Genomic DNA, 16,765 nt, shown 5'->3' with positions numbered 1-16,765 from the left:
CGAGTTGAGTTGCCAATGAACCATAATATTTAATACAGACAAATAACATAGAACAAATAATCAAACACACCAATAATATTAATCGCGTGAAACTTCCATGGAATAAACCATTTGGAAAAATAATGTCATGCGCTTTAATCCAAATGAGGATTGTAAATACTACGTTAAAATAATAATTCCGATTAGCCACAATAAGGGTTTAAAAGATTTCGTTCAAATATTAGTTAATTAATTATTAATCGAAATAAGGATTTTAAATTACCTCCAAGTAAGGATGGTAACCAAGAGTGTTGAGTGCTATAGTAAGTCCTCCTTAGAGTAAAAGTATTTAAATAATCCAAGTAAGGATGGATTATGAGGTCCAAGTAAGGACAGATAAATGAGTCCAAATAAGGACAAACGGGTTTGACACTTTAGAGTATCTTTACTACGGACTTTACCCAAGTAAGGATTAAGATATGCACTCAACAAATTATTATCCCAAAAGGAAATTAATTCATTAACTCATTTGAATTAATAGTTTAAAATAATAAACAATAAATATTCATAACGATACGTTTCCTTAGATAAGTCTATTCTATTGAATGGTTAGGGAGCGTTCGAGGGTGTAGTGGCATTAGAGTTCCACAGCGTCCATGAAGTCTTCATAAATAGTTATTTAACGGTGCGTGGTCTCGTTATGGGCCTGTAGCCTCTTTTCGCTTATTACGACCCACTTGTTAAGATAGTTTTATTTCTTTCTAAGTTCTCAAGCGTTTTAAAAGATAGAGAAAGGAGCGGGTAATGCGTTTGAATACAAAAAGGGGACACCCGAAAATAAGGGATGAGACGGAGTTCCCGAAATATGTCCACTACTATGGGACGTCTGACTAACCGTACTAAAGTTAGAAGGGTTAAGCGCGCTAGGTAAACGGGAGCCGACACTTATAACCATGGTAACACAAAAATCGAATTAAATTTACAATTAATCATTAATTAATAACTAAATACCTTAAATTAACACTATAAAGATAATATTAGCCCTTTAAACCTAAACCTATCCCTTTAAAACAAACTGAAAAGAAATTCACGGTTTCCAATAATAACTACAACGAAAGAGGAAATAGCCCATCAAATTTGACAGCGAACTTTCTAGAACTACCCTATACCACAGTATCCACAGTGCAAAATTAAATACCTAGCAACGAAAACTTTTTCCAAGAAACCAGAGAAATACTACGCTTATTTAGACCCCCAAGCAACAAGACCTTGAGTCACTATCCTGGTACCTGGCCCGAGAAACTTCTAGAACTTTTTTTAACCCTTAAACTGACCAATCTGTATTTGGTCCCAAAACAAAAAGTTTTGCTTATTCGTTGATAACATGAATCCACCCGGCTACCTCATAAATATGGTCCACTATTCGCCAAACCGAAGTCAATCAACAAACGTCATTGTCCCAGAGATCCTCGCGAAAACCAGAAGTTATAAATACGAAGTCCCTCCTGTCCCACCCTCAGTCGATACCTGAACTCCTTAACGAAACCCTGTCCGCTCACCCTTAAGAAATCCTAAGACGTACGGAGATTATTTTAAATCGAAACCTTTATTTTTTATTCGATACTTTCATTTTTATTCATTTTTCATCAAGTTGAATATTTTCGGAGAATTTATTTTTAACCCCTAGAAGAAGAGAGTGCGCGAATTATTATTAATTCGCGAGAAAAGAAAAAACTAATTAAACCCTTGGCGTAACCAGAAAAAAGATCCTGAACCCCTAAGATGAATATGGAAGAGGAGCTACTTGGCGTAAGAAATTAAAAACTTGAAACTATTGATAAACTGGCTTGAAACTATGGTTAAAGAACTTGGATTATGGTTGACGGATTGATTCATTTTAAAAAAAATCTTAACTTTCTATTTTTGAACATTATTATTTTAGTGCATAACTGCACGATTTCAAACCAAACACCCCTAAAATTTAAATTTGAAACTTAAAGGAGACATTCCATAGAGGTTATAAAGTACAAACCTCCCTTAGATATAAGTTTGATTTTTTTTTGTTTAATTTCTTTATTTTGACCCCTATAAAAATGTGTGAAAATTTATGAAAAGATTGAATATTATGTTGAATATTAAAATTTGGTTTAGAATCTATTTTGACTCTCACTTGACACATACCATCAAACGCGGTCACTTTTGATTCAGATTGATTGATTGATAAGCCCCTCGTTTCCGCTAAAAATAACTTGACCCCCACAACTCCACAACTGACAGCATTCTAACATCTAGTCTAGCGTTTGCGAGGATGAATCATTAGTGAAAAAAGAGGTTGGTGTGTGTCTTATACTTTAACCTGTCTAATAAGAATCGAACACCCCACCTTACCCCCATGAAATCTTAAGGGGGAAGTCTAGCGATTTGAAGTACGCAGATAAGCCACCAGAGGCAGCACTTTACATTTTTGTTTTGCCTAATCGAAAATATAGATGGGTCGAAAAATCGTCTCTTGAGAAGGGCGGTTTGGGGGAGGTGCGATAAATATCATGTCTAAATAAACTTCATGGGGACAGTCTAAGCTGCTAATGCAGGCGAAACTATTTCTATGGAACCAAAATAATAAAGGCTATAACTGTCGAACCCTTCCTAGAAAAAGCAGGGAAGATTAATCCCTAACAGGATAAAGAAGATGGGGGTGGGGGTATGAGAAATAGTTGGTATCTATCGAACCATATATGAATTAATCAAAAATGTCTTGATTAGAATCAAGACCTAAAAAGTATCGATAAGACTGAGGGTATCACTTGTCTGAAGGATCAGATATTAATTTTTCTTTTTAATTGAAACTTAAATGCATGCTTAAGAAAAAACAACGTTCCATTACCGTTTTTCGTTGAAATAAATTATTTTACTGGTAATCAATTTCAAAAATTTACTTATCTCGGCTTTTCGACCACAATTCCATTCCCCGAAAACATTTTATCATTACATTAATTACTTTTGGGAGAGTACGTGTATGGTTTTGCGTTTTAAAAGGTTCCTAAAGACGTTACATCCCCATTCGTGACCGGCACTCTTCGCAGTGGAACATTATAATTATTCTAAAACCAATGGCGCCAAATTCAATAGGGACAGTAACATCATAGTAGTTATAACGAACAGAAAGTCAAGAGAATGGCACCGGTAATGAGCAGCAAAAAGAGAGGAAAGTTTGCTTCAAGGTAGCAGAGGGACATGGTAGTGAAAATAGTAATCTAGAATTTTGTTCGTTCAAACCTTAATATATCATGTAAAATTCAAGTGAGGAGGCGGCACTACCTAGAAAGATCTATTTTGGCAGATAACAGCGAAAAAATTATGTTCTACACACACTGGGACTATGGGAGAGTTTCTGGGCCGCAGGTCGCACATGATGAAATTTCAACTTCAGTTTACATCAATTTTCCCTGGTAACTTTTAAAAGGTTGTTGTCATGGCTAAACAGACCGCTATTACAGCTTTTTATAGTTTTCAAGGTTTTTTTGACACGTTATCTCCCAAAAGTAATTAATGTAATGATAAAATGTTTTCGGGGAATGGAATTGTGGTCGAAAAGCCGAGATAAGTAAATTTTTGAAATTGATTACCAGTAAAATAATTTATTTCAACGAAAAACGGTAATGGAACGTTGTTTTTTCTTAAGCATGCATTTAAGTTTCAATTAAAAAGAAAAATTAATATCTGATCCTTCAGACAAGTGATACCCTCAGTCTTATCGATACTTTTTAGGTCTTGATTCTAATCAAGACATTTTTGATTAATATCTGTTCCTTCAGTCTTCATTTTAATTAAGAATGTTAAGAAACTGTATTACATTTTCAAAATCTGCACTAAGCAGAAACATATATAAAGGGGACCATAACTTTAGCTCAATCAGACATTTAGTTATAATGATACTTCAAAAAAAAAAGTAAATCAATAAAAGTTTGTATTCTTATTGTAATTAACATAATACAATTTTTACCAATCATTTATTGAAACGCGATGCGCCCCCCTAAAAATTCCAGAAATAGGACCAAATTGACAATTTTACAAAATTTTTAAAAATGCTGATTTATGTCCGTTTAACATTTAGCTCAAAATTGTCATAAGCCCAATATGAAATTCGGATATCCTTAAAACTTCATAAAGACGATCCGAGATTGTCAATTTCAAACTTTTTTGCAGCATAAACTAACGTCTGTTTAATATTAAGCTTAAAACCTTAAACAATATATAGTCAGGGCTACCCTAAAAGTTCAAGCGCCCACAAGTACCCACAAGTACCTAAAAGTACCCACAAGTACCTACAAGTACCCTCAAGTACCCACAAGTACCCACAAGTACCTACAAGTACCCACAAGTACCCACAAGTACCCACATGTACCTACAAGAACCCACAAGTACCCACATGCACCCACAAGTACCTACAAGCACCCACAAGCACCCACAAGCACCCACAAGTACCTACAAGTACCCACAAGTACATACAAGTACCCACAAGTACATACAAGTACCCACAAGTACCTACAAGCACCCACAAGCACCTACAAGTATCCACAAGCACCTACAAGCACCTACTAGCACCCACAAGTACCCACAAGTACCTACAAGTACCCACAAGTACCTAAAAGTACCCACAAGTACCCACAAGTACCTACAAGTACCCAAAAGTACCTACAAGTATCCACAAGTACCCACAAGTACCCACAAGTACCCACAAGTACCTACAAGTACCCACAAGTACCTACAAGTACCTGCAAGTACCCACAAGTACCTACAAGTACCCACAAGTACCTAAAAGTACCCACAAGTACCCACAAGTACCTACAAGTACCCACAAGTACCCACAAGCACCCACAAGTACCCACAAGCACCCACAAGTACCCACAAGCACCCACAAGTACCTACAAGCACCCACAAGCACCCACAAGTACCTACAAGTACCCACAAGTACCAACAAGTACCCACAAGCACCCACAAGTACCCACAAGTACATACAAGTACCTACAAGTACCCACAAGTACCCACAAGTACCCACAAGTACCCACAAGTACCTACAAGTACCCACAAGTACCCACAAGTACCTACAAGTACCCACAAGTACCTACAAGTACCTACAAGTACCCACAAGTACCTACAAGTACCCACAAGTACCTACAAGTATCCACAAGTACCCACAAGTACCTACAAGTACCTTCAAGTACCCACAAGTACCTACAAGTGCCTACAAGAACTCACAAGTACCTACAAGTGCCTACAAGAACTCACAAGTACCCACAAGTACCCACAAGTACCTACAAGCACCCACAAGTACCTACAAGTACCCACAAGTATCACAAGTACCCACAAGTACCAACAAGTACCCACAAGCACCCACAAGTACATACAAGTACCCACAAGTACCTACAAGTACCCACACGTACCTACAAGCACCCACAAGTACCTGCAAGTACCCATAAGTACCCACAAGTACCTACAAGTACCCACAAGTACCTACAAGTATCCACAAGTACCCACAAGTATCCACAAGTACCCACAAGTACCCACAAGTACCTACAAGTACCTGCAAGTACCCACAAGTACCTACAAGTACCCACAAAAACCTACAAGTACCTACAAGTACCCACAAGTACCTACAAGTACCCACAAGTACCCACAAGCACCCACAAGTACCCACAAGCACCCACAAGTACCCACAAGCACCCACAAGCACCCACAAGTACCTACAAGTACCCACAAGTACCAACAAGTACCCACAAGCACCCACAAGTACATACAAGTACCCACAAGTACCTACAAGCACCCACAAGTACCCACAAGTACCCACAAGTACCTACAAGTACCCACAAGTACCTACAAGTACCCACAAGTACCTACAAGTACCCACAAGTACCTACAAGTATCCACAAGTACCTACAAGTATCCACAAGTACCCACAAGTACCTACAAGTACCTTCAAGTACCCACAAGTACCTACAAGTGCCTACAAGAACTCACAAGTACCCACAAGTACCCACAAGTACCTACAAGCACCCACAAGTACCACAAGTACCCACAAGTACCAACAAGTACCCACAAGTACCAACAAGTACCCACAAGCACCCACAAGTACATACAAGTACCCACAAGTACCTACAAGTACCCACACGTACCTACAAGCACCCACAAGTACCTACAAGTACCTTCAAGTACCCACAAGTACCTACAAGTGCCTACAAGAACTCACAAGTACCCACAAGTACCCACAAGTACCTACAAGCACCCACAAGTACCTACAAGTACCCACAAGTATCACAAGTACCCACAAGTACCAACAAGTACCCACAAGCACCCACAAGTACATACAAGTACCCACAAGTACCTACAAGTACCCACACGTACCTACAAGCACCCACAAGTACCTGCAAGTACCCATAAGTACCTACAAGAACCCACAAGTACCTACAAGAACCCACAAGTACCTACAAGCACCCACAAGTACCTACAAGCACCCACAAGTACCTACAAGCACCCACAAGTACCTACAAGTATCCACAAGCACCTACAACCACCCACAAGTACCTACAAGCACCCACAAGTACCCACAAGAACACACAAGTACCTACAAGCACCCACAAGAACCCACAAGTACCCACAAGAACCCACAAGTACCTACAAGCACCCACAAGAACCCACAAGTACCCACAAGAACCCACAAGTACCTACAAGCACCCTCAAGAACCCACAAGTACCTACAAGTACCCACATGTACCCACAAGAACCCACATGTACCCACAAGAACCCACATGTTCCACAAGTACCTACAAGCACCCACAAGTACCTACAAGCACCCACAAGTACCCACAAGTACCTACAAGCACCCACAAGTACCCACAAGAACCCACAAGTACCCACAAGAACCCGGGCAAAGCACCTACAAGAGCTCAAACGCCATGTTTTTCTTGATAATATCCCTCTGACGAAGTGCATCACAACAAAAACGCCGTAAGTCCAACATAAAAAATGAGGGCTAAAATGCGTGTCTCTAACAGTGGTAAAACGCCGTAATTCCAATACCCAAAACAACGTAAGTCAAAGTATGTGTTAATAATGATAAAAATCAATACTTAAACTTAATTTATCTTAATGAAACTAAGAAAAGGCACATCTATGGACTGTTATCTTTCATTTAAGATGGTTCCCAAACGTAACGAATGAATAGTTTTCTTTATACACGATCGCAATTAAGGTCATTTTTCAAAAAAATCCCATGTTATCTCTATGGAACAATATAGTATCTTTCACCAAATGTCTTAATAATTTTATGGATTCTAAAACCACCCTTAACAACTTTTTTCATTATAGAATTAACTATTAGTTGGATCTCTTTGAAATTTTAACCACAAAAGTAGGGCCCAAATTTTAGTTCACTGGCAAAATTTCAAAGCGGCAAACACAATACGAAAAAAGTTACAGCCAATCAAAGAACCCTCCTTTAGCATTAGAGGGAGTATCAAGTCTTATCTAAGAGAGCGACCGCTCTCCTAGAATAGCTACAAAATTCACCCACCTTCGAGAAAGGATACACAAGGTAAAAGCTCACAAGAATAGCCTATTCAAAAAAAAGAATCTACCCCCCCCCCCTTTCAATTGAAGGACGGTGTAGAGAAAGATAATATGACGCTAAAATTTGGGGAGCATGGGGTTATACAAGGGCGTGGACGAATGATTGACAGGAAGGCCTAGAACTCGGCCAGGGTTGAGATAAGGTTTATATCAAAAGCCAACTCATACATAGTGGTGCCATCTTTAGAAAACCTGAAAAGCTGGCTTCGGATTACAAATTTCGCATTTAATTTAAATCTATTTAAGCTAGAGTCACCAAAGCAAATCATTCGCTACAAAGCCTCGGTACGGACCACTGGCAATTGGAATTTTGCAATTCGAGTGTTTAGAACTGGAGATTCCAGTTCAGGGAGTTCTTTATTTTAAATTAAAATTAACGAATAGTATTTTAACTTAAAATATTTTCAAATCTATATCAATCCCTACAATAGACATTAAATTTGTTTTTAAAACAAACCGCGATGTTCTATATTATTTAGTTATCTTGTATTTAGTTCAAGAAAATTTGGCTTTATTACTTCAAAACGCTAGACTTCCCCCTTAAAGAGCATAAAGAAAAGGCTTATACACTGTATTATTTGGCGCAGCGGGAGTCGCTTGGTTGGACAGTTGGGAAGACTATTGACATTAGATGTCGAAACTTGGGTCGGGATTACAGCTGTTGAATTTTATATTGTGTCCAAGCGACAATAGGCATATATATATTTACTTTAATTAATTTGAGTTAAAATTTGATTTATTGAAATGTAATTTTTTTGTTGCTTGTTTATTTTAATTTCTTAAATATTTGTAAAACAAGTTCGCTTCTCTTTCGATAGAGTTGTTTTTGTCACGTTGGGTTATTTTCGTATTTCCTCCGTTGAAAGCCTATAGAAAAAACCCGCCACGTCACTAACTCTCCTTTAGCTACCTATACAAAATTATCTTTTTGGTGCTCTTCAAGCTAGATACAGGCAAGGAGTAAATAGGCTTTCCAGCTACGGGTAGATTTTCCGGACCCCAGAAAAACCCGTGACTCATGGAACCTCTATAGAGAAGCCAGTTGTTAAGATTATTTCTTGTACTTTTTATTGAGAAACATCAGTTGCTTTTAAAAACGCCAAGGTGAAATACCTTTCCCTCCCCAGCGTATTTTTATATCTCCTCGAAACTTAACAATTTTTTGTAAACGGAAATAATATTTTCAAGAATTAAACAGTTCTCGTTCTTTAAGTTTAAAATTCGTGTAGACTCGCAATTCAATCCCAACAAATAGTAAATAAATTATACGTAACAACGAATCGCTTAGATAGGATGTTTTCAGTCCGTCTTATCTCACAGGCCACTATATAGCTCTCTCAGTTAATCTTCGAAACCGAACGCGCTTTAATCTTGACAGTTTTGGTGCCGAAAACCGGGACCCTACGCGTATAATTTGGATTACTATCGGAATTATTGTGCACAATCGACCAGCGAAAGTGGACGAGGGTTGAGAAAGCACCTCATCGAAAGGATCAATAACTTATCTCGTCGTAACTTTGGAAAATATCATCCAAAATTGTGGTACTCTCAAAGCCTACATCACCAAAACAATAAATCATTTGAAAGCCGAAATTGCCAATGCTACTCCAAGCCATCAAGTGATCCGTGACTATATAGTGCAACTGAAACCAAGCGAAAACCAGGTTGTCGCTTACGACGAGGAAATTGGGAACATTTTAGAAGGTACGGACTACGAAAGGGACGCGACAGCGGCTTATGATTATCACGCCGCATACCTGGTAGTCATTGATTCCGCGGAAAGTTTGCTAAACGGTGTCGCGCAACTCAAGGGATCGTCGCGAAGAAACACTCCTCAAAGCCACACCAGTTCACAAAATCTGGCCACCAGCATGACAGGAAACCATTTCGGGACTATAGAACAAAATGTGAGACTACCTAAACTCGAAATTAAACGGTTCAGTGGAAACATCAGTGAAATTAGTCTACTCAGAAATCTGGCTCTAATTCTCTAAAAAACTCTGAATCTGAATCGCTAAAAACTCTGACTCTGGTTGGGCCCTTTGGATTAAATTGTTACTCTCGCTTAACAGAAAACGAAAAAAGAAACTTTATTTTTGAATCTTTACAACATTCAAGAGCGTCTTTACTCTTTGACATTCGAAGAGCATCTAACTCTTTTTTACTCTTTTACACCAAAAGTTTTTGTGTGCAGTATGGGAGGGTTCCCGGGCATCCAGGATCTCTGGCGCCCCTACTTATCTCTTTTTTTGATCTCTTGTTTGCTCTAAGTAGGTGGTGAATTCTACAAAACTCTAGGTTTTTGGATGCTACTGATTTTTATCTGTTACTTTCAAATATTTTCTCTTTGGTGCTTTTCTCTGTGGTTTTAGATTTTTAAAGTAAAATGTGAAACGTGTTTCAAAATAATTGCAAATATTAATTCAAATCATAACAATCAGTGACTGGCAGCAGTATTCTTTATCCATAACAAAGGTTGAAATTTGGCAAAGAGTTTGAGTGAGCTTCGCCACAATAACCGCAAACAGGGCGGGAGCTGGGGCAGCGAGCGCGTGAGTGACCGTAGTCCTGGCAATGGAAAGAGCGTCTCATATTGCTTTGTTGAAAGCCCAGAAAAACACGACCCTTGGTAAGAAGAGCATGAAAGATATGCGGTGCCACCTCGAGGACGCAGTTGACACCACGGCCTGTCTTGAACTTGGTAAGGATGGTAACGTCTTTGGGCACAGCATCAAGATTATTTTGGCGAATGAGAGTAGCCGAGATCTCCTCATCGGATAGCGATTCGTCTATCTGATAAAGCGTTACTTGAGGCCGCAGTGGTTTCTCAACATCGCAATGTACATTGGTGGACAGTGTAGGGTCTTCAGCGACAAACGAGCGTGAGGCAGATACATCGCTTTGGGCCAGGACGGAGACAACGAGGCCGTTATTGACGCAGTGACGCACACGAACTACACCGATGTTTAATTTGACCGCATTGCGGAGGGTTTCGTGGAGCTGTACGGAGGAGACACCTTCCGTGGTGGGATGGAAGACGAGTGCCGGAGCCGGGCCACCACCAAAATCATGGGCCGGAACTAGGGGAGTATGAGATGTACCTGGGGGGGCGACAGATTGAAGACGGGACGGAGAAACGACCTGAGAATACGAGGCCGACGAAATGGGAGGCTGAGCAACCGGGACTGGGTCAGGGGTAGTCGGGTTTTGACGGGCCAGAAGCTTATCCATAAGACGCATGTTTTCCGCTAAGGCGCCTTCCATGCGCGATTTGACGTTGTGGAGGTCCATCACAAGTTCCGTAAGGTCAGACCATAGTACACGAGCCGTTTTCCGCAAAGACTTGTTGAAAATTTGCATTTCGGAAGAATTGCGGGACTTGAGGAGGGCGTCAAAGCATTCCGAGAGCTGCAGTAGGCGCGAAGTAGGCTGCACAACGAGTGGGTGCGTGGCCGAGGTTGAGGACGAAAGGGCAAACTGTGATAGCTGTGAGTGGTCGTCCTGCGACGCGTTAGAGACGGGGGTAGTCGTATCCACATCTGCCGGTAGGACCGTTTCAGTACCGGGAATAATAGGAGCCGTGTTGCGCGTTTCCCGCGGAATTTTCGGCTGGGGTAGAAAGGCTAGTTGCTTGTCATCAGAGGAAGAGGTAGACATGGTGCGGCACGCGAGAAAACGTGGAAAAAAATATCGAGCTAGACACCAGAAGCTAGGGGTGACATGCACGCGATCGAGGGGCTGTGTAATTAAATGACAGCCGTGACGAACAATTAAATTGTCCGTAACTTCTTAAGGCCCCTTCTGAGTTTGGGTACTCCGTCGATGACCTTGAGGTTTTTACCAAGGAATATACAGTTTTACTTGATATACCATGTAGTCCTTACAGTTCACTTTCGCGAAGAAGAAGGGAGTGGGAGAGAATTTTAATAAAAAGGGAGCTCTTAACAACTTCATACCCTTAGGGCACGGCCACCTTTTGTCCAGTTGTCCCTCTCGTCGGAGCCTTATCTAAACATCAATAGATTCAGTATATCTCCTCCTTCTAATTTTCAAGAATAGCGAAAGTAGTTTTACTACAATAAACAAGAAGCTAAATTACTATAGAGCATCCTGCATGTTGAGACGATATAGGAATTGAAGCACTACTTTCGCTGATTCATCGATCTCTGATTCAAACGAAATAAATATAATTTAGTATAGTTGCAGATCCTAACTTCAAGTTGAGCAAGTTTCAGTAATATATAAATAAAAATAATTCAATGTGTATTATTCGAGCCGCGTCTAGGTAAACGTCACACGCGATATTTCACTTCGCAACTTAGTATCACTTTTAGAGTCTTCTTTCTTTAGTTTCAGTTTATTTTGGGCCTCGATTATGTGAAGCGGATTTTTACAAATCTGACCTTTCGAAATTTGTGGGTCCAGAATTTGAGGCAAAAGGCAATCGTTAAAAAAAGCACAAAGTTTAGGAAGCATTACGTTTTGCCATAAATGCCCATCTCTCTCTATCTCTTCCACAAAAATTGGGTTATTTTCGTCGATGTACACAACGAAGAAACACTTGTTTTTATCAGCGATGTTTAATTGGGCACCCCTAAATTGGATAAAAATAGGCGTGTGATCTCTTCAGTGTAAGGTTGGTTTTCCCATCCTGATCGGTAGTTAGGTTTAAAAATTTTATTTTTTTTGTGTTTTATGACCTCAGTTAAGTTTAGGCCTATTGCTGATGGTGCCGTTTTCACTTCAACCAAAGCTTGTTCATCGTCTATGACGCCTGTAAAACCGAGACATATTTTTAAAAACCCGCTGACCAACAAATATTCCTTAAAAATTAACATACCATCAGGACTCGCTGCTAGGTATCCGTGTTTCAAGTCAACGTACAGACCACTTGGTCTAACAAAATAGCCCGTTTTGTCCATGAAACATCTAATTGCCACAGTTTCGTTGGTTTTTCCGTATTCCGTACACTCTGATGAAAACGTTTGCTTATACAGTATGGTCTTCACAAGGTTGTGACACGATGTGGTCGCTTTACGTTTCTTGCAAAGGCCGAAAGTGGAGGCAGTAAGTCTATGCTCTCTGTACGCGACATAGACGGGGTTTGCGTGTTGACCGCGGGATATCTGTTCGATTCCAATTTGTTCAGAAATTGTAAAATGTAGAATACGTAATATACATGAAATATTACATTTACGTGAAACATATACGCCACCAAAGCTTTAGGGTCATTGTTGACCAAATTGACCTACCTGAAAATTCTCCAGTCTACTGGCTTTCTTTGCCTCAAACTGATCCAGAGTTAATGACACCGTATCCGCTTTAGGTCCATAGTCTTTTTCAATTGGTAGTAGAGTGGCCATCACTTTTCTGCGTTTCTCTTTTGGAATGTCTTCTTGCTTTCTGTCAACTTCTCTCTTTCTTTTCCTCTTCTCCATGAAGGTTTTGAAATGAGCTCCAGGACTCTTTCCCATAGCGTTCTTCCACGGACTTCCGTGCCAAGAAGAACCTTTCTGGTAGTTGAGTCCTGATAGCAACGATCTTCTTTGGTAGCTTCCTTTTTGAGAAAAGTTAATTCTATTTCCCGGGTTAATTTTGGCTAGGATGCTCATAAATAGTTCGGCTCGATTGCTCGTCTCGTTGGCGTATAGGCGGTCAGCCTTCGCGGCCAAGGAATCGACCGACGCCATTATAAACGGGAATATCCCGTTCTTCTTTAACTCGGGTAAAATATTTTCTTCTCCTTCTTTGTCACCTTGACAGAAATAGGGACGACATTTAGCATGTTCGCCAAATACGTGTGCCGGTCCATTATGTTGGTCTTGAAGTAAGTTAGCCACAGACGAATCGTCTTTTGAGTTGTGCGTGATTGCTCCCCGTGCAGCAGCTGTTAGTTTGTGTATTTTACCTCTGAAACTTTTTCTACCATTGCAAGGAAGCTTTGTGTTGAGGCTAATTTTGTGCAGTGCCTTAGTATAATTTTTAACCGCGTGGTTGGTACACTCCAGTTTTTGCACTTTGCGTCCGTAAGGCACTTTTTCGATTATTCGACACTGAACGCTGGAGTCACCTAGGCCATAAATTTTAATTACCGAACACCGTGCATAGCCTCGCTACATTTAAATCATTCAACCACGATGTCGGCTTCCATAGCTGAGGAAGACTTGTCCCAGTTTCGATAGCAAAGGTGTTCTTTAGGCGTCTCATTTCTGTTGGCAGATAAGGCGCAAGCATAGCAATATTTATTACGTATGCCTAGAAACAGAAGCTTTTTCGTCGCTCGTCTAATAATACAAGCCTTTCAAATTTATAAATGATTAAATATGATGCGAGCATTACTCTTAATTGTATTATTTTAATTATTACCACGCCAGAGAAGGCGTTGTAGTTATGACCGTAACTTCTTTTGCACCAACCACCATCAAGATAAACCGTTATACATGGAACACCATCATCGTCTACCATTGCAAGGAAGGTTTGTGTTGAGGCTAATTTTGTGCAGTGCCTTAGTATAATTTTTAACCGCGTGGTTGGCACACTCCAGTTTTTGCACTTTGCGTCCGTAAGGCACTTTTTCGATTATTCGACACTGAACGCTGGAGTCACCTAGGCTATAAATTTTGGGTACCGAACACCGTGCATAGCCTCGCTACATTTAAATCCTTCAACTACGATGTCGGCTTCCATAGCTGAGGATGACTTGTCCCAGTTTCGCTCGTCTAAAAATACAAGCCTTTCAAATTTAAAAATGATTAAATATGATGCGAGCATTACTCTTAATTGTAGTATTTTAATTATTACCACGCCAGAGGCGGCGTTGTAGTTATGACCGTAACTTCTTTTGCACCAACCACCATCAAGATAAACCGTTATACATGGAACACCATCATCGTCTGCGTGGTTTTGGACAAGAGCTAGATCGCTTTCGTCGTTCCCAGCTTCGGTCATGGAACGAAGTAAAGATTCTAGCCTTTACTTGGCAATTATACGAATGGTTTTTCAATTTAAAATTAACCAGTGCGTGGAGTAAGAATTAGTACCTATTCGAGGAAGCGTTCTTGACCAGAAAACTTATTCCAAGTCATGGATGGAATGTCCATTATTCCAAACTATTTGTCAAGTTGGGAGTATCCGTTACCAACTGAAAGAGTGGCCCACACGGCTTTTGAATTTATGTCAGTTTTCTTTCGGGTGGATATAGCTTTTTCATTCGGCGATTCGGATGTTTTTAAAAATTGTTTTTTACACGTTCGGCATTCGAACAAGAATGTGCTTTGAATGCCACGTCTGTTTTGTTCTACTAAATCAAAATACCCCAGGGTTCAAATCAATCAATCGATTGATTATTCGCCGGAAAGGGCCGATTGTGGTAAAAGGTTTGTTGTTGTCCCGGTTCATTTCGTTGAAAGTTGGACCGGTGTTGGCTGACCTTTGAGTTCGAAAACGTTTGTCTTGGTTGAAAGCGTCCGAGCCGCGAGTTAAGTCTCTGGTGTTGTATGGCATCAACGTTTGTTGCCGGAATGCCGGTGGTATTTGACTGACGTGAGTCAGTTGACATAGGTTCCGCGTACGAGGTTGCCATTTTTTTCAGCTTGAGCTAGTTTGGTAGCTTTTTCGAGATCCAGATTAGGTTCAGCCAATAGCGATTTGCGAAGGGATTCTTTTCTTATACTTGTTACGATCAGCGTTGTGATTATAGAGTCCGTCAGTTCCGCAAATTCGCAGTCTTGTGCCTTCGTTTTAAGGTCTGTGAGGAAGTCATCAAAAGATTGATGGTCCGCTTGTTTTGTGATGAAGAGTACATAGCGTAAATAGGCGAAATTCTTCTGAGGAGCATAATGTTTGTCGAAAGCCTTTAATATTACTTTTATCGTGCGAGCGTTGTCTTGTTCGTCGATCTTCAAGGTGTTATAAATTCGTCGTCCTGCAGGCCCAAGAATATGCAGGAAGGTTGCTCTTTTTGTCTTGATTGTTTCCGCTTCCAGTTTCGCCGCATCGTAATATATTTCGAAGGCGTCTTTATATTCTCGCCAAGCGGAGGCTGGATCGGGTCCGGGAAGAAACTGTGCAGGACTTTTAGAGGACGTCATGTTATGGTACTTCTCGCGTGTGGTACTATTATCCCACCTCTATCACCATGTTAAATAAATCGAGTTGCTGCAGTGAAAAATGAACTTTATTTCTCGAGCGTCATAATACAACTGTCGTTAACCAATTCAATCAAGTCTTCAGATAAACTCTTAAAGGACTCTCACCCCTTGTGTCTGCTATTAGATAAGTTAAGAGAGTAGAAAATAGACTAGTCTACTGTTTACATAAATAAATAGAAAGTATAAAATGTATACATTATAACAAGTTATTTTGCAAAGAGAAGTTTTGGGAAACCTTTCACTTTTAGAAGGATACGATGGTTGCAATTCGGGGTGGGGCGTTCTTACAGAATCAGGACCAATAAACTTATTGACTCAAGGAACAGAGAGGGACATTGGTTAAAGAATTTTTAGCTTTCCGATGCTTTTAAAATGAAAGGAAAAGGTTTTTACTTTTCATTTACTACAAACTTGTCAAAGCGTTGGTGTTAGGTAAAAAACTGAAGAGCACAGTCAAAATAGAACTGGAGACTTAAGTTACAGATTTAATATACATTAAATGAACTCAAAACCTTTTCAAACTTTTTTGGGAGTGTCAATCACCTTGTTTTTGTCTCTGAACGACTGCTTAAGCGTTTGACAATTATCCGACCATATAGGGTGAAATAAGCTTTTTACTCCGTGCGGTTATGTAATACCCATCGGAGTAATGCGCTGATACCCTGTTGTTAATTACGCCAGTTAGATCGTTAGTTAGTTAGTATGGCCTTAGAATACACGCGAATAGGCATTGTACGCGATTCCATGGTTATTGCATTGCAGTCGTAAAGGTGACTGGTAAAAGAGACCATTTTGGTAGTTCAAAAATCGTGGCACGAGGACGGTTTTAAAGTTCAATATAAAGCTCGGGTTCTAAAAAGAAGTTGTGAAACGTATCTTTTAATAGTTTGTATTACTGTAGAATGATTTTTAAACTCGTCCTATGTATTAGTGTAGAATGATTTTTAAACTCGTCTTAGAAATGAATAACTTCAGGAGTTCATAATAACCCCCCTTCGGGGGGGGGAAGT

General features: G+C 40.0%; 1 long non-coding RNA gene across 1 annotated transcript; it reads left to right on the top strand.

Annotated features, from left to right (window-relative positions):
* The first annotated feature begins 3,296 nt into the window (after nt 1-3,296).
* On the top strand, nt 3,297-3,975 carry LOC149662754 (uncharacterized). Its single transcript, XR_016368614.1, has 2 exons — nt 3,297-3,428; nt 3,495-3,975. It is a non-coding gene; the product is annotated as an uncharacterized LOC149662754 (long non-coding RNA).
* The last annotated feature ends 12,790 nt before the right edge of the window (nt 3,976-16,765 follow it).

This window comes from Phalangium opilio, unplaced genomic scaffold (assembly GCF_054372755.1).
Source record: "Phalangium opilio isolate 3A_F unplaced genomic scaffold, DU_Popi_V2 ptg000063l_1, whole genome shotgun sequence".
Lineage (NCBI taxonomy): Eukaryota > Metazoa > Arthropoda > Arachnida > Opiliones > Phalangiidae > Phalangium > Phalangium opilio.
The sequence above is the reverse complement of the archived record's forward strand: the minus strand, read 5'-3'. Positions and strand labels throughout refer to the sequence as shown.